Raw genomic sequence first — 26343 nt, 5'->3', positions numbered from 1 at the left:
GATCCAAAATGGTTCTACCTTAAATCAAAAATGATTATCCTATGAAGACAGCCGACGAACCCTTTTGTAACCGTTTTTTTCTAAAAGTACATTACCCCTCCCATCCTATACATTATTAATAGTGATTTACAGTGAAATACTGTCTGTGCTGTAGAATGACAGAAAGGTAGTCTAATCACCACCCCATCTTGCTGCCATGGTTAGAGCTCAGGTGTGGGTAAGCCTGGGTGTTTTCCATGAGAGGACAATAATGATCTGTAAGCACGCCATCTCTCCCCTTCCCCTCCTCATCACCAAGGTTGAATTATGGAGCTAGGCCATGGCCATTACACCTGTCACCTTTCATTTAGTGCAGAGACAGAGGTTGGAGGATAGGGGTTGGTGTGGCTCGAGTCTCAGGGAGACATCAACACTTACACCTCCTGGGGACAGCTGGAAGTCACACAGGATAGTCATCTTCTAATGCTAGTGTCGGGAAGACCAATTAGGTATAGAGTAAAGCAATTGTCTGTAAATTGCAGTTAGCATTGTTTTTAGCTGTTAGCATTCCAGCGTTATCTGGAAATGTTAGCTTTGGGCAGGGGTCCGTGTTGATTAGCTTCAGCGATACAGACTGAATAGATCACTAAGACACCACTTCAATCGATTAAAGATCAAGGAAACTACTCTGTGGGCTCACTACAGAACGTTGATCAAAGCCACTGTTATGAATCCCTGATGTAGATAAATATATAATGTACTTGTAGCAGAGAAAGGTGTGCATTTGTTCACCCAAGCCATCCACTATGGCACAAGAACCAACAAATCATTGGATTGAACTGTACCAGCTTCCCTGTACCTGCTGATGCCTACCCTGCTCTGGTCCACGGAGACAAATGGATCAGCACATCCCTTACAGTCAGGGCCAAAGGTATCCTTGGAATTAGGCCATCAATAACTGTAGAGCACGGAACATCTACGATGGACGGAGGCAGTTTAGTGGTGGAAGCTGTTGACGTATTGAGAATGAGGTTCCCAATGTAACAAGAGACAGCAGAACAACCACCATTACTCACTGTGAGACTGGGTCGTTAGACTGAGACATTAGACATTAGACCGAGTCATTAGACCGAGTCATTAGACCGAGACGTTAGACCGAGATGTTAGATTGAGTCGTTAGACTGAGACATTAGACTGAGTCGTTAGACTGAGACGTTAGACTGAGACGTTAGACTGGGTCGTTAGACTGTGATGTTAGACTGGGACGTTAGACTGGGTCGTCAGACCGAGTCGTCATTAGATTGAGTCATTAGATCGAGTCATTAGACTGAGACATTAGACTGAGACATTAGACTGAAACATTAGACTGGGTCATTAGACTGAGTCATTAGACTGAGACAGTAGACTGGGTCATTAAACTGAGACATTAGACTGAGACATTAGACTGAGTCATTAAACTGAGACATTAGACTGAGACAATAGACTGAGTCATTAGACTGAAACATTAGACTGGGTCATTAGACTGAGTCATTAGACTGAGACAGTAGACTGGGTCATTAAACTGAGACATTAGACTGAGACATTAGACTGAGTCATTAAACTGAGACATTAGACTGAGACAATAGACTGAGTCATTAGACTGGGTCATTAGACTGAGACATCAGACTGAGACATTACACTGAGACATTACCACATTAACGCCTACTGATTTGTCTTGCTTTAATGAAACTTCCCTAGTTACCTACCTCTGGTTCCTCACTTCCCTAGCTACCCGTCTCTGGCTCCTCAACTCCCTAGCTACCCGTCTCTGGCTCCTCACTTCCCTAGCTACCCGTCTCTGGCTCCTCACCTCCCTAGCTACCTGTCTCCGGTTCCTCACTTCCCAAGATACCTGTCTCTGGTTCCTCACTTCCCAAGATACCTGTCTCTGGCTCCTCACTTCCCTAGCTACCTGTCTCTGGTTCCTCACTTCCCAAGATACCTGTCTCTGGCTCCTCACTTCCCTAGCTACCCGTCTCTGGCTCCTCACCTCCCTAGCTACCTGTCTCCGGTTCCTCACTTCCCAAGATACCTGTCTCTGGTTCCTCACTTCCCTAGCTACCCATCTCTGGCTCCTCACCTCCCTAGCTACCTGTCTCTGGTTCCTCACTTCCCAAGATACCTGTCTCTGGTTCCTCACTTCCCAAGATACCTGTCTCTGGTTCCTCACTTCCCAAGATACCCATCTCTGGTTCCTAACTTTCCTAGCTACCTGACTTTGGTGCAAAATTCCTCTTACCATAAAGATGTCTGAAGAGTAAGGACTGTTTTAAAGGGTTGACATTCTCATTGATGGCTAATGGATGTCATTAGCCGTCACCACGTCCTCCATCCGTACAGGTACTAAATGTAGTATTTATTATTTAGGGTTATTTATGTTGTAGCAACACTAAATAGCACCCAACTGTTTTAATACATCATTACAGCAAATGCATAGCAGAGATGACGCCTCCTGACCCTGACTATGGTCCTGAAGATAAATGAGCTGTCCAAGGTGCTGAAAGGAGTTAGAGAGCTCTTCTGCCCTCTAAAGCCTGTTGAGCCCTGCTCTGTGTAGGTACACTGAAGAACATCACATTGAGATGACACTACAGGCTTGTGTTGATCCTGGTTCAGGGCTGAGGTCACTCATTTCTCATGATCACACAAAGGAGAGACATTTCACATATTTAGCAGACGCTCTTATCCAAAGCAACTTACAAGAGCAATTACGATTAAGTGTCTTGCTCAAGGGCACAGACAGATTTTTCCCCTAGTCGGCTCTGGAAGTCGACTGTGGGAAGGTCTACTAACAATCCTTCCTCTTGTAACATCAAAGGCAACTTGGTGAATGGAGAACCTCTGGAGAACCTCTGTGCCTTTCAAGAAATTCCTCACTTCAAGGTTCTAAAAGTTTAGCGATAGGTTTGCTGCACAAAACTTATTAAGTAGAAGTAGAGTAGAGCTATTTTCTCAGCCAAGAAAAGACAATACTGACTACTAGTTCAGCCTCCCTTGCCAGATGACTCACAGGTCAGTTCCCTTGTCTGCTTCTCTGTGTGATTCTTACAGTGAGTCACTAGATACCTTTTTAAGCAGGTTGTGCAGCCGTCAGCTCTGGGTCCCGGCCCCACAGGACAAAAGCCTTATTAGATAGAGTACAGAGTGCATAATGGATTCCCATAAGCTCCGCTCCAGGTTGCTAATGCCCAGAGGTTGGTGGGAAAGAAAATGCACCGGCACAGCAAAACCCCTCTGCCCCAACGGTGGGATTACAGACCTATGACTGATGGTGCTTTCCCATCTAGACGAACCCCCACATCAGGATGTTGCCAGGGTTTTATGTTAATGTGATCTCTAGTGTTATTGTGTTTCCATTAGGAGTGTGACACTAAAGACTGGTGGCGAGCAGAATCAACAACCTCTTCCTCATTCAAGACTGTTGCTTTGTGGGAAGGTGTTAAAGTTCACAGTTAGCCATTTTTATGTAAATGAGAGCTGAAAAGTACCCAGAGCCTGCCTTGGCTCCAAGTTATAACAGGTCTGCAGTAGCCATGAGACACGGCTGCCGGTCCGCAGAGATGTTAACAGAAAAGCCATTAGACACGGCTGCCGGTCCGCGGAGATGTTAACAGAAAAGCCATGAGACACGGCTGCCGGTCCGCGTAGATGTTAACAGAAAAGCCATGAGACACGGCTGCCGGTCCGCGGAGATGTTAACAGAAAAGCCATGAGACACGGCTGCCGGTCCGCGTAGATGTTAACAGAAAAGCCATGAGACACGGCTGCCGGTCCGCGGAGATGTTAACAGAAAAGCCATGAGACACGGCTGCTGGTCCGCATAGACGTTAACAGAAAAGCCATGAGACACGGCTGCCGGTCCGCGGAGATGTTAACAGAAACGTTTGAACCTTTTGGGTAAAACACCAGGGTAAATCGTCATTGGAAATGAGCCACGAGTGAGTTATTTATGAGCTGATACCACCCAGCAACATACAGCTCTGTAGGATTTGATTAAATGATACTGCTCCATAATGACTTTCAGAGATCAATAACTGGGCAGGAAGAGGAAGAGTAGAACCAGATGAGAATAGGACTGTGTGTTGTTTTCTTCTGTCGGTCATTTATTACTCTGGATGATCACCAGAATCTATTTATCTCAGTGGTCTGGTACTGTCTGTCATTACAGTAACTAATCTATACTAACATACCTCAACTCGGGTCAGGCTGCTGGCAGGGATTTAATCATCATTTAATTAATACCGTACAACTTAATTTTATCTGTTGCAAGCATAAAGCCAGTTGGTAGTGGTATGTTTTTTATGAGACATATTTGCAAAATAGCCTCTGCAGGGGTGGAAAAGGTACCCAGTTGTCGTACTTGAGAACAAGTAAAGATACCATAATAGAAAATGACTAAAGTAAAAGTGAAAGTCACCAATTAAAATACTACTTGACTAAAAGTATTTGATTATAAATAAACTTAAGTATAAAAGGTAAATGTAATTTCTAAAATATACTTAAGTATCAAAAGTAAAAGTAAACGCTATAAATCATTTCAAAATCCTTATATGAAGCAAACCAGATAGCCTGATTGTCCTGTTGATTCTTCTATTTGGTGACAGCCAGGGGCACACTCCAACACTCAGACATCATTTACAAATGTAGTATTTGTGTTTAGTGAGTCTGCCAGATCAGAGGCAGTAGTGACGACCTCGCGTTTGTCCTGGTAAGTGCATTAACATTTTGTACGAAATGTAACAAGTACTTTTAGGTGTCAGGGAAATGTATGTGAGCAAAAAGTACATATTTTCATTACGAAGGCAGCTCCAAAATGCAGGTGTTTCAGCCTAGCTCAGTGCTTTCTGAATGCAGGTGTTTCAGCCTAGCTCAGTGCTTTCTGTGGTGGTGCGGCAGTCAGAGGAACATGTGTGTGTGTAGGGGTTGGTAATGTTTTCTAGTTGCACCATGATTGGCTCACTGTTCTCTCACTCATGAGGACACTACGTCACCGCCAAATCTAAGGGTAAAGGTACAAAATTCAAGCCCCTTGTGTGCTGCCATAGAGTTACACTAGAAGTGCCCATCCAAAAAGTTGCGAACTCTTTCTAGAGCTCCGCCCTGAAGATTACTGACGTCATCATGATTCAACCTTGTTTTTTCCAGAGTTCCTAGTTGTCTTGAAAGCACCATAAATCCAAAGAATGACAGACTTTGATGACAAAATTTGCCCACGATTTGCCTAATTTGTATTAGTCACATGCGCCGCATACAACAGTGAATAGATTACTTATGAGCCCCAAACCAACAATGCAGTAAAAAAAATACAGATAAGAATACGAGATAAAAGTAACAAGTAATTAAAGAGCAGCGGTGAAATAACAATAGCGAGACTATATACAGGGGGGGGGGGGGGGGGTACCGGTACAGAGTCAATGTGCGGGGACAATGGTTAGTTGAGGTAATATGTACATGAAGGTAGAGTTATTAAAGTGACTATGCCTAGATGATAACAACAAAGAGTAGCAGCGGTGTGGGAGAGGGGGAGTGGGGGCAATGCAAATAGTCTGGTGCATAAATGATGTAATATGCCAGGGAGATATCTACAGTTGAAGTCGGAGGTTTACATACACTTAGGTTGGAGACATAAAAACACGTTTTTAAACCACTCCACAAATTTCTTGTTAACAAATTATAGTTTTGGCAAGTCGGTTAGAACATCTACTAAGTGCATGACACAAGTCACTTTTCAAACAATTGTTTACAGACAGATTATTTCACTAAGAATGAACTGTATCACAATTCCAGTGGGTCAGAAGTTTACATAGACTAAGTTGACTGTGCCTTTAAACAGCTTGAAAAATTCCAGAAAATGATGTCATGGCTTTAGAAGTTGTACCTGTGGATGTATTCCAAGTCCTACCTTCAAACCTGCCTCTTTGCCTGACATCATGGGGAAATCAAAAGAAATCAGCCAAGACCTCCGAAAAAGAATTGTAGACCTCCACAAGTCTGGAACATCCTTAGGAGCAATTTCCAAATGCCTGAAGGTACCACGTTCATCTGTACAAACAATAGTAAGCAAGTATAAACACCATGGGACCACGCAGTCGTCATACTGCTCAGGAAGGAGACGCGTTCTGTCTCCTAGAGATGAACGTACTTTGGTGTGAAAAGTGCAAATCAATCCCAGAACAACAGCAAAGGATCTTGTGAAGATGCTGGAGGAAACAGGTACAAAAGTATCTATATCCACAGTAAAATGAGTCCTATGTCGACATAACCTGAAAGGCCGCTCAGCAAGGACGAAGCCACTGCTCGAAAACTGCCATAAAAAAAAAAAACAGACTAAAGCAAGACTATGTTTGGAGGAAAAAGGGGGAGGCTTGCAACCCGAAGAACACCATCTCAACCGTGAAGCACGGGGTGGCAGCATCATGTTGTGGGGATGCTTTGCTGCAGGAGGGACTGGTGCACCTCACAAAATAGATGGCTTCATAAGGCTGGAAAATGATGTGGATATATTGAAGCAACATCTCAAGACATCAGTCAGGAAGTTAAAGCTTGGTCACAAATGGATCTTCCAAATGGACAAAGTTGTGACAAAATGGCTTAAGAACAACAAAGTCAAGGTATTGGAGTGGCCATCACAAAGCCCTGACCTCCATCCTATAGAACATTTGTGGGCAGAACTGAAAAAGCGTGTGCGAGCAAGGAGGCCTACAAACCTGACTCAGTTACACCAGCTCTGTCAGGAGGAATGGGCCAAAATTCACCCAACTTATTGTGGGAAGCTTGTGGAAGGCTACCCGAAACGTTTGACCCAAGTTAAACAATTTAAAGGCAATGCTACCAAATACTTATTGAGTGTATGTAAACTTCTGACCCACTGGGGATGTGATGAAAGAAAGAAAAGTATAAATAAATCATTCTCTCTACTATTATTCTGACATTTCACATTCTTAAAATAAAGTGGTGATCCTAACTGACCGAAGAAAGGGAATTTTTACTTGGATTAAATGTCAGGAATTTATTTGGCTTAGGTGTATGTACATTTCTGACTTCAACTGTTTACTGTAGCTAAGAAAGTAATACTAAGTGTATGTTGTGGAGTAAGCTGTTAGTAGCCCATGTGCCCCACCCTAATAATTTAGGGTGAGGCACCAAGGGAAATATTCAGATTACAAAATGATAATTTTCCTAATATAACTTTCAGATATTTTCATATCTGATCAATTAGTCTTCTAATTAATGAATTATGCTTTACCTCACGTTAGTCTAATTCCAAACGTAGTAAATTGTTGGTTATCTGCACGAATCCAGTCTACACTTGGGGTCATCCATACATCAATTGTCTTAAATCATTTATTTACTAACTAAATAATCAATCACACAAACAAACAAGTAGATATGGTTACAAGGAAATGATAGGGGAATGTGCCATAGCGGGCTAAACCGGCATGGCGGCTTGTTAGACAAAGGGACTGAGGAGGGAGAGAAAGATAAAAGACACTCAAAGTTGATAATTATAACAATTGAAATGCTAATCCTTTGCACATGAACGCTCACTCATTCGGGAATAATTACAATCAATATATATATTTACACTCAGTGCGTCGTCATGATCTCTGTTGGAAAGTTTGTTTCTGTTGGATGGATAGTTCAGAGTAACATTCAGCAATGTTGTTATAGAATAGATGTTTTGGAGGTTGTCGGTCTTCGCGTTCAATGGTACCAAATTCCTAGCTGTAGACTAGTAATTAGTATCAAAGATTTGTTCTTATTCTGTCGGCTCGATTGTCTCAGAGTTTAACCATGTGGTATGGTTAAGAATTCAGCAATAGTCTGAAACCTTAGCCCTATCGTGGTTATCGAGGTAAGCTGTTCTCTACTCAAACCTTAGCCCTCTTGTAAATTGAGAGAAGCATGGTCTCAAGATAAATTCCAAAGGTGGGGGTTATATTAAGAAGAGCAGAAAGGGGATGTCCAACGACGCCAGATCAATGTCAGAAATGCAATGGAATTCATGCTAACTCTTACGTGAACGTGCGTGGCCAGCTCGTGGCTCTCTGACAGACCACTGACTCAAAGAGCCCTCATTCCCCCCTCCTTCACAGTAGAAGCATCAAACAAGGTTCTTAAGACTGTTGACATCTAGTGGAAGCCTTAGGAAGTGCAATATGACCCCATAGACCTGTGTATTTGATAGGCCAAGAGTTGAAAAACTACAAACCTCAGATTTCCCACTTCCTGGTTGGATTTTTCTCAGGTTTTCGCCTGCCATATGAGTTCTGTTATACTCATAGACATCATTCAAACAGTTTTAGAAACTTCAAAGTGTTTTCTATCCATATCTACTAATACTATGCATATATTAGTAACTGGGACTGAGTAGCAGGCAGTTTACTCTGGGCACGCATTTCATCAAAACGTGAAAATGCTGCCCCCTATCCCACACAGGTTAAACTCCAAAGGGAATTGGAGTTTCCTTCATTAAACAGTTTAAAATCACATTACATAATTTCGCAAATAGTTTCATCTTTACTCATTAATTTTATACAACAATTAGATGCAAGCCTCACAACTGAGACTCTTGTATAAACAGGGTTATGGAAATGTGGCTCTATTGTCTCTCATGAGTTTCATAAAATTGTACCAAATGGACCAGTTCGTAGCTGGCTACTTCACCGACCGTTTATACATTCTCCAGAACATGAATATTGTTCAGTTCTCAAGTTCTGTGAGGTGGAAGAAGTTCCTTTGTTCTCTCTATGAAAACTCTCTCTCTCTCTATACTGTCTGGCCATGAGGAAGAATCTCCTCCAGGAATTTATGACCTACCTAACAGAGCCTGGTGTAGCGGGAAGAGAGAGAGGGGGATGGTGCTCGCTGTACCCAGGGAGGGCAATGTCATGACACCTGTTTTAGAGAAATGTAATCATCGAATATTGTAAAAGCTTTCATTGTCTGTTTATATGCCCCCTTTATTTATTCTACGGTTCTGACTTGGTGTACAGGGAGAATACTGTAAGAAAGGCACATGTTCTGAATTCTGTCTCTGTACATTTCAAAAGTGCTGAACAAATAGTTATATTGACTACGTCCGTCTTAGCTCGCTCATTAATGTCTTAATCAAAATGACGGACGGCCTCTTATCCGCTCGGCGCCCCTTTATGCCATAGTTAGTGCATCTCAATTGTCAGTAGAAACCACATTTGTTTAAGCAAGTCAGCCATATCAGCTGGATTTTTAAGGCAGTAAATGAGGCTGAATGAACTGTTTCACTGCCAGACAAGGCTCCGCTGATAGCCAGGTGTAGCAGTGGTAAAATGTAAAATCAAATCAAATTTTATTTGTCACATACACATGGTTAGCAGATGTTCATGTGAGTGTAGCGAAAATCTTGTGCTTCTAGTTCCGACAATGCAGTAATAACTAACGAGTAATCTAACCTAACAATTCCACAACTACTTCCTTATTCACACAAGTGTAAAGGGATAAAGAATATGTACATAAAGATATATGAATGAGTGATGGTACAGAACGGCATAGGCAAGATGCAGTAGATGGTATAGAGTACAGTATATATATATGAGATGAGTAATGTAGGGTATATAAACATAAAGTGGCATAGTTTAAAGTGGTTAGTGATACATGTATTACATAAAGATGGCAAGATGCAGTAGATGCAGCAAGATGAAGCAGTTTAAATGAGTACAGTATATACATATACATATGAGATGAGTAATGTAGGGTATGTAAACATTCTATTAAAAGATGTTGGGACTGCTGTTGGGACTCTGCTGTTGAGACGTCTTTATGTAGGCCCTAACAGTTTGTTGTGTTGTGCATTAAAAGGAAAAGGTTGAGTTAGCCCCCACCAAGATGTACATGCTAAAATCGCCACTGCCACAACATATTACTGTTGACTCACACACAGCATTTTCCAGTATCTGTTTAATTTCAATGCAGCATATTAACTACAATGCATTCTAATTAACAAGGCCAAAGTCTCTGGAGACACAGTCTGTGTGAGGTGGATGTACTGTAATCAATGCATGTGTCACATCTGAGCTAACCTTCTGGGTAGATAAGGTTAAGTGCATTAGAATAGATGAATATGATAAATAAGTGTCTTCTTCCTCTGGAGACAAATCCCTTCCTGTATACTTCCGGGCCGGGCCTGCTGCTGAGCAGCTGAGCCAATGAGCCGAGCCCACACGTCTAATGGCCTCCGTGATCCTCCTGACACCAGCTGAAGGAAAGAGGATTTGGCTGGTGGTGGTTCATCTGTGCATTTATACTCCGAAATCCAGTGTGGTCTGATCCGTTTCTTACAGCAGGAAAATAATCCTGCAGCAACTGGAAAGGTGAATTATTTTATAATTAGTGGACATTTTTGTAGGTTTTGGTACATTTTTAGTAAGGGCAAATCAAGTCTGAAATGTTAAAGTAGAAATGAATCATTTTAGAAGCCTTTTTAAACCTCAAATGCACTACATGTTTGCAATTCCTGCTGTATAGGAACACTCCTAGAACAACAGGGTGGTCAAATTAAGATCCCGTATCTGCCAATATATGAATCCTTTGGGTTGACATGAGTTACTGTATAAATATGGAGACAGATTGAAATATTGTATTTTTTATAACCAAATTCCTTCACAATGAAAATTATTGGAACTGTTGTGCAGTAAAAACAAAGTATAATTGTGTCACCCAGTGCAGAGCCACACATTTGGACACACACACACACACACACACACACACACACACACACACACACACACACACACACACACACACACACACACACACACACACACACACACACACACACACACACACACACACACACACACAATCCAGGGCAATTTGTCACTTGCATTGACAAAACTCTAATAATTTAGGATACCCTCAGTATGGTAGGAAAGCTGGTTCCTCTAGGGAGGTGTCCTGATATCGCCAGTGCTATATTTAGAGCCTGGGGCAAATCTGATTTGGGGAGGACAAACTCTTCAGTCCTCTCACCCTCCCTCCTCTCTCTCTTTCCCTCTCTCTCTCTCTCTCTCTCTCTCTCTCTCTTTCCCTCTCTCTCTCTCTTTCCCTCTCTCTCTCTCTCTCTCTCTCTCCCTCTCTCTCTCTCTCTTTCCCTCTCTCTCTCTCTCTTTCCCTCTCTCTCTCTCTTTCCCTCTCTCTCTCTCTCTTTCCCTCTCTCTCTCTCTCTTTCCCTCTCTCTCTCTCTTTCCCTCTCTCTCTCTCTCTCTCTCTCTTTCCCTCTCTCTCTCTCTCTCTCTTTTTCCGTCTCTCTCTCTTTCCCTCTCTCTCTCTCTCTCTCTCTTTCCCTCGCTCTCCACAGAGCTTTCTAATAACCCTCATTTATCAGATTTAAGGATTTAAGGCATAAATGAGGGTACTCTTCTGCCTTAATATTGAAATTGCCCCAAAGTTGTACAAGCTGTAGGTCTTATTTTGGTGTTGCTTACAAAACTTATCTTGCAAATGAGAGCCTCTTGACAAATATAATAATAGTGGGATATAGGATGAATAATCTGCTACCATGAGTTTTATTATAACACCCTCCATCCATCTGGGAAATCCTCTTTACGAGGTTACCTCGGGGTAAAAAGACATTATACCTCACAAACATTTAAATAGCCCCCATCCATCTGGGAAATCCTCTTTACGAGGCTAGCTCGGGGTAAAAAGACACAATTTTACCTCACAAACGTTTAAATAGCCCCCATCCATCTGGGAAATCCTCTTTACGAGGTTACCTCGGGGTAAAAAGACACAATTATACCTCACAAACGTTTAAATAGCCCCCATCCATCTGGGAAATCCTCTTTACGAGGTTACCTCGGGGTAAAAAGACACAATTATACCAAACAAAACATTTAAATAGCCCCCATCCATCTGGGAAATCCTCTTTACGAGGTTACCTCGGGGTAAAAAGACACAATTATACCTCACAAACATTTAAATATCCCCCATCCATCTGGGAAATCCTCTTTACGAGGTTACCTCGGGGTAAAAAGACACAATTATACCTCACAAACGTTTAAATATCCCCCATCCATCTGGGAAATCCTCTTTACGAGGTTACCTCGGGGTAAAAAGACACAATTATGCCTCACAAACGTTTAAATAGCCCCCATCCATCTGGGAAATCCTCTTTACGAGGTTACCTCGGGGTAAAAATACACAATTATACCTCACAACAACCTGACATTCATTGCAGTTCATTCAAAATGAACCTTAACCTTTTTTATTTGAGTTATTATTCTAATTGTTTTAATTGAACCTTTATTTAACTGAGGGTGATGCTATAACATAATACTTTAGTATTATTTTGTGTGCTGTGTGGGTTCAGGTAGAGAGGGAGAGGGGACACTTAGAGGGGACACTTAGCTCCTCATTGGCTGATGATGAAATACAGAGACATTAATACCAGTTCCTTTACTTCGGTGTCCAACGTCTCCAGCCAGCTGGTGCCCCCTCCCCTGGGTTAGAGATGACCTCTTTCTGCTGAAAATACCCAATTCACTGGAGCAATTTCCCCTGTCTTTCACAAATCTCCCTCCTATGGGTACCAAGGTATTTGAAATCCATGATTTATTGTATGTGGACAATAATCGTATAAAAGAGGACACTATTGTTTCATTGTGTTTTGATAAATGATTGAGTCCATTTTACTGACTAAAGGGGTCCTAATCAATCAAAACCACTCACCTGGGTTTTGAGGAAAATACAAAACAACAGCTTTACTCCACTACAGAATACATTTTTGATTAATGTTCGTAACAAAACAATGTTTACAGACTCAAATGTATAAGCCTGATGCCATGGCAAGCTTTGTTTTGCATTATTCCAGAAACTCCTGGTTAGCACTTTGATTGAATTGGGCCTCAAGTGACATTGACCGGGCTCTCTTGAGCGCTTCCTGATTTGCAGCCTCCGTTTGACAGTGAGCACTCAGCTTCAAAAGTGGGTCAACGTGTATAAGTGTGTCCGTCGGAGTGGAACTGTCGCTACCTCTCCCCACCACCCAAATATCAATTAATTTATCTCCCTGCAGCCATGCACACAGCAGCCCGCATAGCACAGCATACTAATAGCATCCAGACAGAGAGTGAGAGAGAGGAAGAGAGAGAGAGAGGTAGAGAAGAGAGAGAGAGAGAGAGAGAGAGAGAGAGAGAGAGAGAGAGGAAGAGAGAGAGGGGAAGAGAAAGAGAGAGAGAGAGAGAGGTAGAGATAGAGAGAGAGAGAGAGAGAGAGAGAGAGAGAGCGAGAGAGAGAGAGGAAGACGAAGAGAGAGAGAGAGAGAGAGGAAGGAACAAGTGATAGGGGATAAGGTGAGACATTGAGAGAAATACTGTGTTTGTGTGTGCATCAACAATAGGAAGCCAGAGGCTGGTCATCATTCATTAAACTCATAGGCTTCTTTACACCCCATTTCATTTCAATGCACTCACGAATACGTCCTGCTGAATGGAAAATGGGCAGAGTGAAGAATGAAACTCATCTAAACTGGAATAGGAGAGGAAAATGTTAAAGGGTGAACAAGTAAGAGAGACCCACACAGATGGTGTGTGAGAGAGGAAGGCACACACACACACACAAATCTATTCTTCCACGTCCAGAAATCTGCTCCTTTTACTCTCTGTTCCCGAACACACTAGACGACCAGTTCGTATAGCCTTTAGCTCTACCCTTATCCTACTCCTCCCCTGTTCCTCTGGTGATGTAGGGGTTATCCCAGGCCCTGCAGCCCCCAGCACCACTCCCATTCCCCAGGCGCTCTCATTTGTTGACTTCTGTAACTGTAAAAGCCTTGGTTTCATGCATGTTAACATTAGAGGCCTTCTCCTTAAGTTTGTTTTATTCACTGCTTTAGCACACTCTGCCAACCCACAAGTCCTAGCCATGTCTGAATCCTGGCTTAGGGAGGCCACAAAAAATGTTAAAAAATTCCATCCCCAACTACACTATTTTCCGACAAGATAGAACTGCCAAAGGGGGTGGAGTTGCAATCTACTGCAGAGATAGCCTGCAGTGTTCTGTCATACTATCCAGGTCTGTGCCCAAACAATTCGAGCTTCTACTTTTAAAAATCCACATTTCCAGAAACAAGTCTCTCACCGTTGCTGCTTGTTATTTCCCCCGTCAGCCCCCAGCAGTGCTCTGGACACCATATGTGAATTGATTGCCCCCATCTATCATCAGAGTTCGTACTGTTAGGTGACCTAAACTGGGATATGCTTAACATCCCGTCCGTCCTACAATCTCAGATAGATGCCCTCAATCTCACACAAATTATCAAGGAACCTATCAGGTACAACCCTAAATCTGTAACCATGGGCACCCTCTTAGATATCATCCTGAACAACTTGCCCTCTAAATACACCTCCGCTGTCTTCAACCAGGATCTCAGCAATCACTGCCTAATTGCCTGCGTCCGTAATGGGTCCGCGGTCAAACGACCACCCCTCATCACTGTCGAAGGCTCCCTAAAACACTTCAGTGAGCAGGCCTTTCTAATCGACCTGGCCCGGGTATCCTGGAAGGATATTGAACTCATCCCGTCAGTAGAGGATGCCTGGTTGCTCTTTAAAAGTTCTTTCCTCACCATCTTAAATAAGCTTGCCCCATTCAAAAAATTTAGAACTAAGAACAAATATAGCCCTTGGTTCACCCCAGACTTGACTGCCCTTGACCAGCACAAAAGCATCCTGTGGAATTCTGCATTAGCATCGAATAGCCCCCACATTATGCAACTTTTCAGGGAAGTCTGGAACCAATATACACAGTCAGTTCGGAATTCTAAGGCTAGCTTTTCCAAACAGAAATTTGCATCCTGTAACACACACACACACCCACACACACACACACACACACACACACACACACACACACACACACACACACACACACACTCAGTATCACATTATAACACACACACACAGTATCACATTATAACACACACACACACAGACACACAGAATAGCACACACACATACAGAATAGCACACATACAGAATAGCACACACAGAATAGCACACACACACACACACACACACACACACACACACACACACACACACACACACACACACACACACACACACACACACACACACACACACACACACTCAGTATCACATTATAACACACACACACAGTATCACATTATAACACACACACACACAGACACACAGAATAGCACACACACATACAGAATAGCACACATACAGAATAGCACACACAGAATAGCACACACACACACGCACGCACACACACACACACACACACACACACACACACACACACAGTAACACATTATAACACATACACTCAGCTGCCATACTTCTCCCAGACGACTGCATGGGGAGGCCTAATCAGGATCCACTGTTCAGAGAGCTGTGGGAGTCTACCCCCTGAACCTCGACATTCCTCCCATCATCCAGCGGTCTGGCATCCTCACATAACCCCACTGTTCCTCTCCTCCCCTACCTTCTCCTCCCCTGCCTGCCACCTCGACAATTCCAGTCAGTTGAATTGGACATGGAGGTTCTCCATTACTGTTTTCAATGAATTTTATATTAGAGTCACCAAAGCTTGTGCAGCAAGCATCCAGTTTTGAACATTGGTCCAAAGTGATGGGATTGAAGACATGTTTTGAAAAGAAACAGAATGACAGGAACCTTTCTGGATGAAGAGCATCTCTAAGTGTTGCAAAGTGTTGATTAAAGTTTCATAGAGACGTATCCGCTATCCACTCACAGCCTATATTATTATAACTGTCATTGTAATTGAGGAAGTGAATGATAAATAGCTAGGTCATATGTGTTTTAATTCAATCTCTCTCCCCTTTAGTGGTAATATGGGCCATCTTTACATCTCATATTAAAGCCATTCATATCAGCTCCAAAGCCTCAATCCTAATAAAAGGATAGATTTAATCACAGCACCGGCTCATCGCTGTCACACACATTACAAATTTGAACGGGAGGAGATAGGTTTTTGCAATTTTATGACTAAATTCAGGCAATTCTACTCATTTTGAGACAGGGTGGAAAGGAAATTAGCTGTTTTACAGCTAATTTCCTGAATTCTACACATTTTCCCATAGGGTGGAGAGAAATGCTTGAAGTTTGTAATATGATGTCTGAGTGAGACTGACTAACAAAATCAATGGGGGCACCCAGTCAGTAATTCCACTATGATATCAGGTTTAGATAGCTGGCCGCTAGACTAACTTACCCATCGAACAAATGTTAGCTGACGTGGCTAATTGAGTGACTATCAGTGACTGACATCACAAGAGAAAAACTCTGAAGAACTTTGCGGACAAGCAAACGAATGGGGTGCAGCCATTTTAGAAATGGAATACAAAGAGCAATAGAGATGCAGACAGACAGAGGGACAGAGACCACTGAGTCAGTGTTATAGACTACCTGCTGAAATAGAGGTGCAGACAGACAGAGGGATAGAGACCACTGGGTCAGTGTTATAGACTACCTGCTGAAATAGAGATGCAGACAGACAGAGGGATAGAGACCACTGGGTCAGTGTTATAGACTACCTGCTGAAATAGAGAAGCAGACAGACAGAGGGATAGAGACCACTGGGTCAGTGTTATAGACTACCTGCTGAAATAGAGATGCAGACAGACAGAGGGATAGAGACCACTGGGTCAGTGTTATAGACTACCTGCTGAAATAGAGTTGCAGACAGACAGAGGGATAGAGACCACTGGGTCAGTGTTATAGACTACCTGCTGAAATAGAGATGCAGACAGACAGAGGGATAGAGACCACTGGGTCAGTGTTATAGACTACCTGCTGAAATAGAGATGCAGACAGACAGAGGGATAGAGACCACTGGGTCAGTGTTATAGACTACCTGCTGAAATAGAGATGCAGACAGACAGAGGGATAGAGACCACTGGGTCAGTGTTATAGACTACCTGCTGAAATAGAGGTGCAGACAGACAGAGGGATAGAGACCACTGGGTCCTCAGTGTTATAGACTACCTGCTGAAATAGAGATGCAGACAGACAGAGGGATGGAGACCACTGGGTCAGTGTTATAGACTACCTGCTGAAATAGAGATGCAGACAGACAGAGGGATAGAGACCACTGGGTCAGTGTTATAGACTACCTGCTGAAATAGAGATGCAGACAGACAGAGGGATAGAGACCACTGGGTCAGTGTTATAGACTACCTGCTGAAATAGAGATGCAGACAGACAGAGGGATAGAGACCACTGGGTCAGTGTTATAGACTACCTGCTGAAATAGAGATGCAGACAGACAGAGGGATAGAGACCACTGGGTCAGTGTTATAGACTACCTGCTGAAATAGAGATGCAGACAGACAGAGGGATAGAGACCACTGGGTCAGTGTTATAGACTACCTGCTGAAATAGAGATGCAGACAGACAGAGGGATAGAGACCACTAGGTCAGTGTTATAGACTACCTGCTGAAATAGAGGTGCAGACAGACAGAGGGATAGAAAGGTTCCATCAAGGCACAGCAGCAATAAGGTTGTGATGTTGGTCTCCACCTATCTGTCCCTAAAGGTTCCATCAAGGCACAGCAGCAATAAGGTTGTGATGTTGGTCTCTACCTATCTGTCCCTAAAGGTTCCATCAAGGCACAGCAGCAATAAGGTTGTGATGTTGGTCTCCACCTATCTGTCCCTAAAGGTTCCATCAAGGCACAGCAGCAATAAGGTTGTGATGTTGGTCTCCACCTATCTGTCCCTAAAGGTTCCATCAAGGCACAGCAGCAATAAGGTTGTGGTGTTGGTCTCCACCTATCTGTCCCTAAAGGTTCCATCAAGGCACAGCAGCAATAAGGCTGTGATGTTGGTCTCCACCTATCTGTCCCTAAAGGTTCTATCAAGGCACAGCAACAATAAGGTTGTGATATTGGTCTTATAGGGATCGTCCACCATGTTCATCCTATAGCTACAGCTACCTCTGGTGTGAATGATTCACCCAATCACGATCCCAAATCCCCCAAGATACTGCCAATCAGCAATACATCTCGCTATTCCCCCAATCACGATCCCAAATCCCCCAAGATACCTCCAATCAGCATTCCATCTCTCTCTTCACCAAATCACCATCCAAATTCCCCCAAGATACCTCCAATCAGCATTCCATCTCTCTCTTCACCAAATCACCATCCAAATTCCCCCAAGATACCTCCAATCAGCATTCCATCTCTCTCTTCACCAAATCACCATCCAAATTCCCCCAAGATACCTCCAATCAGCATTCCATCTCTCTCTTCACCAAATCACCATCCAAATTCCCCCAAGATACCTCCAATCAGCATTCCATCTCTCTCTTCATCAAATCACCATCCAAATTCCCCCAAGATACCTCCAATCAGCATTCCATCTCTCTCTTCACCAAATCACCATCCAAATTCCCCCAAGATAACTCCAATCAGCATTCCATCTCTCTCTTCACAAAATCACCATCCAAATTCCCCCAAGATACCTCCAATCAGCATTCCATCTCTCTCTTCACCAAATCACCATCCAAATTCCCCCAAGATACCTCCAATCAGCATTCCATCTCTCTCTTCACCAAATCACCATCCTAAATCCCCCAAGATACCTCCAATCAGCATTCCATCTCTCTCTTCACCAAATCACCATCCTAAATCCCCCAAGATACCTCCAATCAGCATTCCATCTCTCTCTTCACCAAATCACCATCCTAAATCCCCCAAGATACCTCCAATCAGCATTCCATGTCTCTCTTCATCAAATCACCATCCTAAATCCCCCAAGATAACTCCAATCAGCATTCCATCTCTCTCTTCACCAAATCACAATCCTAAATCCCCCAAGATACCTCCAATCAGCATTCCATCTCTCTCTTCACCAAATCACCATCCTAAATCCCCCAAGATACCTCCAATCAGCATTCCATCTCTCTCTTCACCAAATCACCATCCTAAATCCCCCAAGATACCTCCAATCAGCATTCCATCTCTCTCTTCACCAAATCACCATCCTAAATCCCCCAAGATACCTCCAATCAGCATTCCATCTCTCTCTTCACCAAATCACAATCCTAAATCCCCCAAGATACCTCCAATCAGCATTCCATCTCTCTCTTCATCAAATCACAATCCTAAATCCCCCAAGATACCTCCAATCAGCATTCCATCTCTCTCTTCACCAAATCACAATCCTAAATCCCCCAAGATACCTCCAATCAGTATTACATCCTGCTCTTCCCCTATGTGTGTTGATTACTTTTTCCCTGTTGATGTTCCACCTCGGATAAAACATCTTGTGTCAAAAATGAAACAAGCTGTAAGAACCAATCAAATCGTATATTGCGTTTTCTTAATTATGAGTCTGAAATATTGTTCAATCATGGTAAGATGTGAGAATCTGAGAATCTGTTGAGATGTTGGTGAAATGTTTGTTGGTCGTTCACCATCGCTCTTCAGTTTAACTGTTCAACTTACAACAAACACATTTGATGTCATGTTATCTGGTTTGTTGTGAACATTGAAGCTGAGAAGCATATCTGGAGTTTGATCTCCCATCTCCCCCCGTCGTGCCGGGCCTTCCTCAGATCCGAGTCAGGAGTTGACTGTACAACAGAGATAACAGGAGTTTGATCTCCCATCTCCCCCCGTCGTGCCGGGCCTTCCTCAGATCCGAGTCAGGAGTTGACTGTACAACAGAGATAACAGGAGTTTGATCTCCCATCTCCCCCCGTCGTGCCGGACCTTCCTCAGATCCGAGCCAGAAGTTTACTGTACAACAGAGATAACAGGAGTTTGATCTCCCATCTCCCCCCGTCGTGCCGGACCTTCCTCAGATCCGAGCCAGGAGTTGACTGTACAACAGAGATAACAGGAGTTTGATCTCCCATCTCCCCCCGTCGTGCCGGGCCTTCCTCAGATCCGAGCCAGGAGTTGACTGTACAACAGAGATAACAACAGAGGTAACAGAGAATCCATACTGGCAGACGGGCAGAAGCTTCTCTCTTTTCACTGTATCTGTGTTTTTCCTACAGCGTCTAGTAGCTACACTTTGACTTGATGACTTCTTGTATATTTCATGTCCTTAAAAGTTCACATCAAAGGCTGGTGCTCAAACTCCAGATTTTCATAAATGCTTTATTGTCAAGCTAAAGGCTGTCTGTAGTACAGAGACATCTAAAAGGATGTCAGAGCACCAGGCAATGACTGTCTTCAGAAGTCATTTACTTTTAATGGCCAATATTCATACATTCTGTGCAGTTCCTTGGAGAGATAAGAGATTATGCTAATAGTATTACTATTGATGTTGGAGAGGAGAGGCCCGTACAGAAATCAGGCCTGTCTTCAGCCCAGGGGCAAGAGTAGCTATGCACACCCAGATTAATCAATACCACCTCTTATTGAAGCCATTATTCTATATGTGTCTGAAATGGGGATTATATGAGATGAGAAAGAACAAGAACTCTCTCCCTGGTTGTCATCAAACAGAGTTACAGTAATCCCATTTCTGGAGAATTACAGAGCTACGAAGCATAATTCATAGTTATGTCATGTTTATGATGTGTCATGTATGCTTTATGAACATACAGACAGGTAACATAAATAATTTCCATATTTATGCAAATTGTTAAGATATTTTTGGTCTCCATATCTTGGAGCCTATTTGAAGAAACCACACAACGAAAACATCAGCTTGATGATCAAGACTAATATGGTGTTACTATGGGAACTCCTGAGAGTTTCCTGGTTCACATGAAAGAGAAAAAAAACAAATCCACACAGTGTGGAGATGAAAGGTTGGAATATACACATGAGCACACACACACACACACACACACACACACAGAGAACGTATTCATCTGATAGATCAAATAGGGAAAGGGAAATCGGAAACCTAGTCAGTTGCACAACTGAATGCATTCAACCAAAACACTCCTTACCATTACATTAATAAAGCTAATATCGAACTACTGAGCACTGCTGATGAAAGTAAGGCCTCGATTGAATCAGATTGAGTGTTAACCTGCGTTGGCAAACACCTGCATAGCAGATGTTTATGCGGTGTTGGAGGTGTAAATGCTGTATGAGCTGACCAATGGGTGAGCGGTTGCTCTTGTGTGTAACAAACCACCCTGTCACACCCTGATCTGTTTCACCTGTCTTTGTAATTGTCTCCAACCCCCTCCAGGTGTCTTTCCCATTATCCCCCATGTATTTATACATGTGTTCTCTGTTTGCCTGTTGCCAGTTCATCTTGTTTGTGAAGTCAACCAGCGTTTTTATTCTCAACTCCTGCCTTTCCCAGTGTAACGGCTTTCTTCCTGGGAAGGAGAGGCGGACCAAAACGCAGCGTGGTTGGAGTTCATGTTCTTTAATAAGAGACACTTAACATGAACTAACTACAAAACACTAAATGTGAAAACCGAAAACAGTCTTATCTGGTGCATAGACACAAAGACAAGAAACAACCACCCACAAATCCCAACACAAAACAGGTTACCTAAATATGGTTCCCAATCAGAGACAATGACTAACACCTGCCTCTGATTGAGAACCATATCAGGCTAAACATAGAAATAGACAAACCAGACACACAACATAGAATGTCCACCCAGCTCACGTCCTGACCAACACTAAAACAAGAAAAACACAAAAGAACTATGGTCAGAACATGACACCCAGTCTCTCTTTTTCTCACCCTCCTGGTTTTGACCCTTGCCTGTCCTGAGTCTGAGCCCACCTGCCTGACCACTCTGCCTGACACTGAGCCTGCCTGCCGTCCAGTACAGTTGCCCCACCTCTGGTTTACTGACCCCTGCCTACCCTGACCCTGAGCCTGCCTGCCGTCCCGTACCGTTGCCCCACCTCTTGTTTACTGACCCCTGCCTGCCTTGACCCTGAGCCTACCTGCCGTCCCGTTGCCCCACCTCTGGTTTACTGACACCTGCCTGCCTTGACCCTGAGCCTGCCTGCCGTCCAGTACAGTTGCCCCACCTCTGGTTTACTGACCCCTGCCTGCCTTGACCCTGAGCCTGCCTGCCGTCCCGTACCGTTGCCCCACCTCTGGTTTACTGACCCCTGCCTACCCTGACCCTGAGCCTACCTGCCGTCCCGTTGCCCCACCTCTGGTTTACTGACACCTGCCTACCCTGACCCTGAGCCTACCTGCCGTCCCGTTGCCCCACCTCTGGTTTACTGACCCCTGCCTACCCTGACCCTGAGCCTACCTGCCATCCCGTTGCCCCACCTCTGGTTTACTGACCCCTGCCTAACCTGACCCTGAGCCTGCCTGCCGTCCCGTTGCCCCACCTCTGGTTTACTGACCCCTGCCTACCCTGACCCTGAGCCTACCTGCCGTCCCGTTGCCCCACCTCTGGTTTACTGATCCCTGCCTACCCTGACCCTGAGCCTACCTGCCGTCCCGTTGCCCCACCTCTGGTTTACTGATCCCTGCCTACCCTGACCCTGAGCCTACCTGCCGTCCCGTTGCCCCACCTCTGGTTTACTGATCCCTGCCTACCCTGACCCTGAGCCTACCTGCCTTCCCGTTGCCCCACCTCTGGTTTACTGACCCCTGCCTACCTTGACCTGTCTATTGCCTGAGTCTTACCTTCATACCTGATAGTTTTCATGTTCATTTGGATGGGGTTATATAATAGCCTATCTGTCCATTCGAGGTGTACACAACTGAACATCACTCATTTGAATGTTTGAACGTTGCTGCATGACCTTATAACGTTGCTGCATGGGATTTGTCGGTTTATAAAGTCAGGTGCTTTTGTTGCAATAAATTGTCATATCAAGCTAACGAAATGAGCCGCTTGTGGATTTTTGACAGCTCTAACGCAGTTCCCCCTTTAACACCGCAAAAACAACCACTATGTTATTCTGATAGAAACTAGCCCAAAATCTATGCACTAATATTTAATATTGATTTAATTGAATTGCTTGTTCTTCTAGATGGAAATGACAGGAAGAACAAAAAGAAAATAACTATCATGAAGTAAATGTCTGTCATCTCTGTTGATCTACTAGGTCACCAACCCTGGTCTATCATGAAGTAAATGTCTGTCATCTCTGTTGATCTACTAGGTCACCAACCCTGGTCTATCATGAAGTAAATGTCTGTCATCTCTGTTGATCTACTAGGTCACCAACCCTGGTCTATCATGAAGTAAATGTCTGTCATCTCTGTTGATCTACTAGGTCACCAACCCTGGTCTATCATGAAGTAAATGTCTGTCATCTCTGTTGATCTACTAGGTCACCAACCCTGGTCTATCATGAAGTAAATGTATGTCATCTCTGTTGATCTACTAGGTCACCAACCCTGGTCTATCATGAAGTAAATGTCTGTCATCTCTGTTGATCTACTAGGTCACCAACCCTGGCCTATCATGAAGTAAATGTCTGTCATCTCTGTTGATCTACTAGGTCACCAACCCTGGCCTATCATGAAGTAAATGTCTGTCATCTCTGTTGATCTACTAGGTCACCAACCCTGGTCTATCATGAAGTAAATGTCTGTCATCTCTGTTGATCTACTAGGTCACCAACCCTGGTCTATCATGAAGTAAATGTCTGTCATCTCTGTTGATCTACTAGGTCACCAACCCTGGCCTATCATGAAGTAATGTCTGTCATCTCTGTTGATCTACTAGGTCACCAACCCTGGTCTATCATGAAGTAATGTCGGTCATCTCTGTTGATCTACTAGGTCACCAACCCTGGTCTATCATGAAGTAAATGTCTGTCATCTCTGTTGATCTACTAGGTCACCAACCCTGGCCTATCATGAAGTAAATGTCTGTCATCTCTGTTGATCTACTAGGTCACCAACCCTGGTCTATCATGAAGTAATGTCGGTCATCTCTGTTGATCTACTAGGTCACCAACCCTGGTCTATCATGAAGTAAATGTCTGTCATCTCTGTTGATCTACTAGGTCACCAACCCTGGTCTATCATGAAGTAAATGTCTGTCATCTCTGTTGATCTACTAGGTCACCAACCCTGGTCTATCATGAAGTAAATGTCTGTCATCTCTGTTGATCTACTAGGTCACCAACCCTGGCCTATCATGAAGTAATGTCTGTCATCTCTGTTGATCTACTAGGTCACCAACCCTGGTCTATCATGAAGTAATGTCGGTCATCTCTGTTGATCTACTAGGTCACCAACCCTGGTCTATCATGAAGTAAATGTCTGTCATCTCTGTTGATCTACTAGGTCACCAACCCTGGCCTATCATGAAGTAAATGTCTGTCATCTCTGTTGATCTACTAGGTCACCAACCCTGGTCTATCATGAAGTAATGTCGGTCATCTCTGTTGATCTACTAGGTCACCAACCCTGGTCTATCATGAAGTAAATGTCTGTCATCTCTGTTGATCTACTAGGTCACCAACCCTGGTCTATCATGAAGTAAATGTCTGTCATCTCTGTTGATCTACTAGGTCACCAACCCTGGTCTATCATGAAGTAAATGTCTGTCATCTCTGTTGATCTACTAGGTCACCAACCCTGGCCTATCATGAAGTAATGTCTGTCATCTCTGTTGATCTACTAGGTCACCAACCCTGGTCTATCATGAAGTAATGTCGGTCATCTCTGTTGATCTACTAGGTCACCAACCCTGGTCTATCATGAAGTAAATGTCTGTCATCTCTGTTGATCTACTAGGTCACCAACCCTGGCCTATCATGAAGTAAATGTCTGTCATCTCTGTTGATCTACTAGGTCACCAACCCTGGTCTATCATGAAGTAATGTCGGTCATCTCTGTTGATCTACTAGGTCACCAACCCTGGTCTATCATGAAGTAAATGTCTGTCATCTCTGTTGATCTACTAGGTCACCAACCCTGGCCTATCATGAAGTAAATGTCTGTCATCTCTGTTGATCTACTAGGTCACCAACCCTGGCCTATCATGAAGTAAATGTCTGTCATCTCTGTTGATCTACTAGGTCACCAACCCTGGTCTATCATGAAGTAATGTCGGTCATCTCTGTTGATCTACTAGGTCACCAACCCTGGTCTATCATGAAGTAATGTCGGTCATCTCTGTTGATCTACTAGGTCACCAACCCTGGTCTATCATGAAGTAAATGTCTGTCATCTCTGTTGATCTACTAGGTCACCAACCCTGGTCTATCATGAAGTAAATGTCTGTCATCTCTGTTGATCTACTAGGTCACCAACCCTGGTCTATCATGAAGTAAATGTCTGTCATCTCTGTTGATCTACTAGGTCACGAACCCTGGTCTATCATGAAGTAAATATCTGTCATCTCTGTTGATCTACTAGGTCACCAACCCTGGTCTATCATGAAGTAAATGTCTGTCATCTCTGTTGATCTACTAGGTCACCAACCCTGGTCTATCATGAAGTAAATGTCTGTCATCTCTGTTGATCTACTAGGTCACCAACCCTGGTCTATCATGAAGTAAATGTCTGTCATCTCTGTTGATCTACTAGGTCACCAACCCTGGTCTATCATGAAGTAAATGTCTGTCATCTCTGTTGATCTACTAGGTCACCAACCCTGGTCTATCATGAAGTAAATGTCTGTCATCTTTGTTGATCTACTAGGTCACCAACCCTGGTCTATCATGAAGTAAATGTCTGTCATCTCTGTTGATCTACTAGGTCACTAACCCTGGTCTATCATGAAGTAAATGTCTGTCATCTTTGTTGATCTACTAGGTCACCAACCCTGGCCTATCATGAAGTAAATGTCTGTCATCTCTGTTGATCTACTAGGTCACCAACCCTGGTCTATCATGAAGTAAATGTCTGTCATCTCTGTTGATCTACTAGGTCACCAACCCTGGTCTATCATGAAGTAAATGTCTGTCATCTCTGTTGATCTACTAGGTCACCAACCCTGGTCTATCATGAAGTAAATGTCTGTCATCTCTGCTGATCTACTAGGTCACCAACCCTGGTCCTGGAGAGCAACAAGATGTACTCTTTCTGAAATGCTTGGATAGGCAACATGATCGCAGGTTAGTCAGTGTCAGACATGTTTTTCACCGGGCTCCCTCTCTGTCTCCCTCTCTGTCTCCCTCTCTGTCTCCCTCTCTGGCTCCCTCTCTGTCTCCGTCTCTGTCTCCCTCTCTGGCTCCCTCTCTGGCTCCCTCTCTGGCTCCCTCTCTGTCTCCCTCTCTGTCTCCCTCTCTGGCTCCCTCTCTGTCTCCCTCTCTGTCTCCCTCTCTGGCTCCCTCTCTGTCTCCCTCTCTGTCTCCCTCTCTGTCTCCCTCTCTGGCTCCCTCTCTGTCTCCCTCTCTGTCTCCCTCTCTGGCTCCCTCTCTGTCTCCCTCTCTG

At 43.8% G+C, this 26343-nt stretch overlaps 1 protein-coding gene across 1 annotated transcript in view; it reads right to left on the bottom strand.

The window, feature by feature from the left end:
• nek11 (NIMA-related kinase 11) overlaps positions 1-26343 on the bottom strand; it is a 146701-nt gene that overhangs the window by 28512 nt on the left and 91846 nt on the right. The window lies entirely within an intron of this gene.

This window comes from Oncorhynchus kisutch, linkage group LG2 (genome assembly GCF_002021735.2).
Source record: "Oncorhynchus kisutch isolate 150728-3 linkage group LG2, Okis_V2, whole genome shotgun sequence".
Lineage (NCBI taxonomy): Eukaryota > Metazoa > Chordata > Actinopteri > Salmoniformes > Salmonidae > Oncorhynchus > Oncorhynchus kisutch.
The sequence above is the reverse complement of the archived record's forward strand: the minus strand, read 5'-3'. Positions and strand labels throughout refer to the sequence as shown.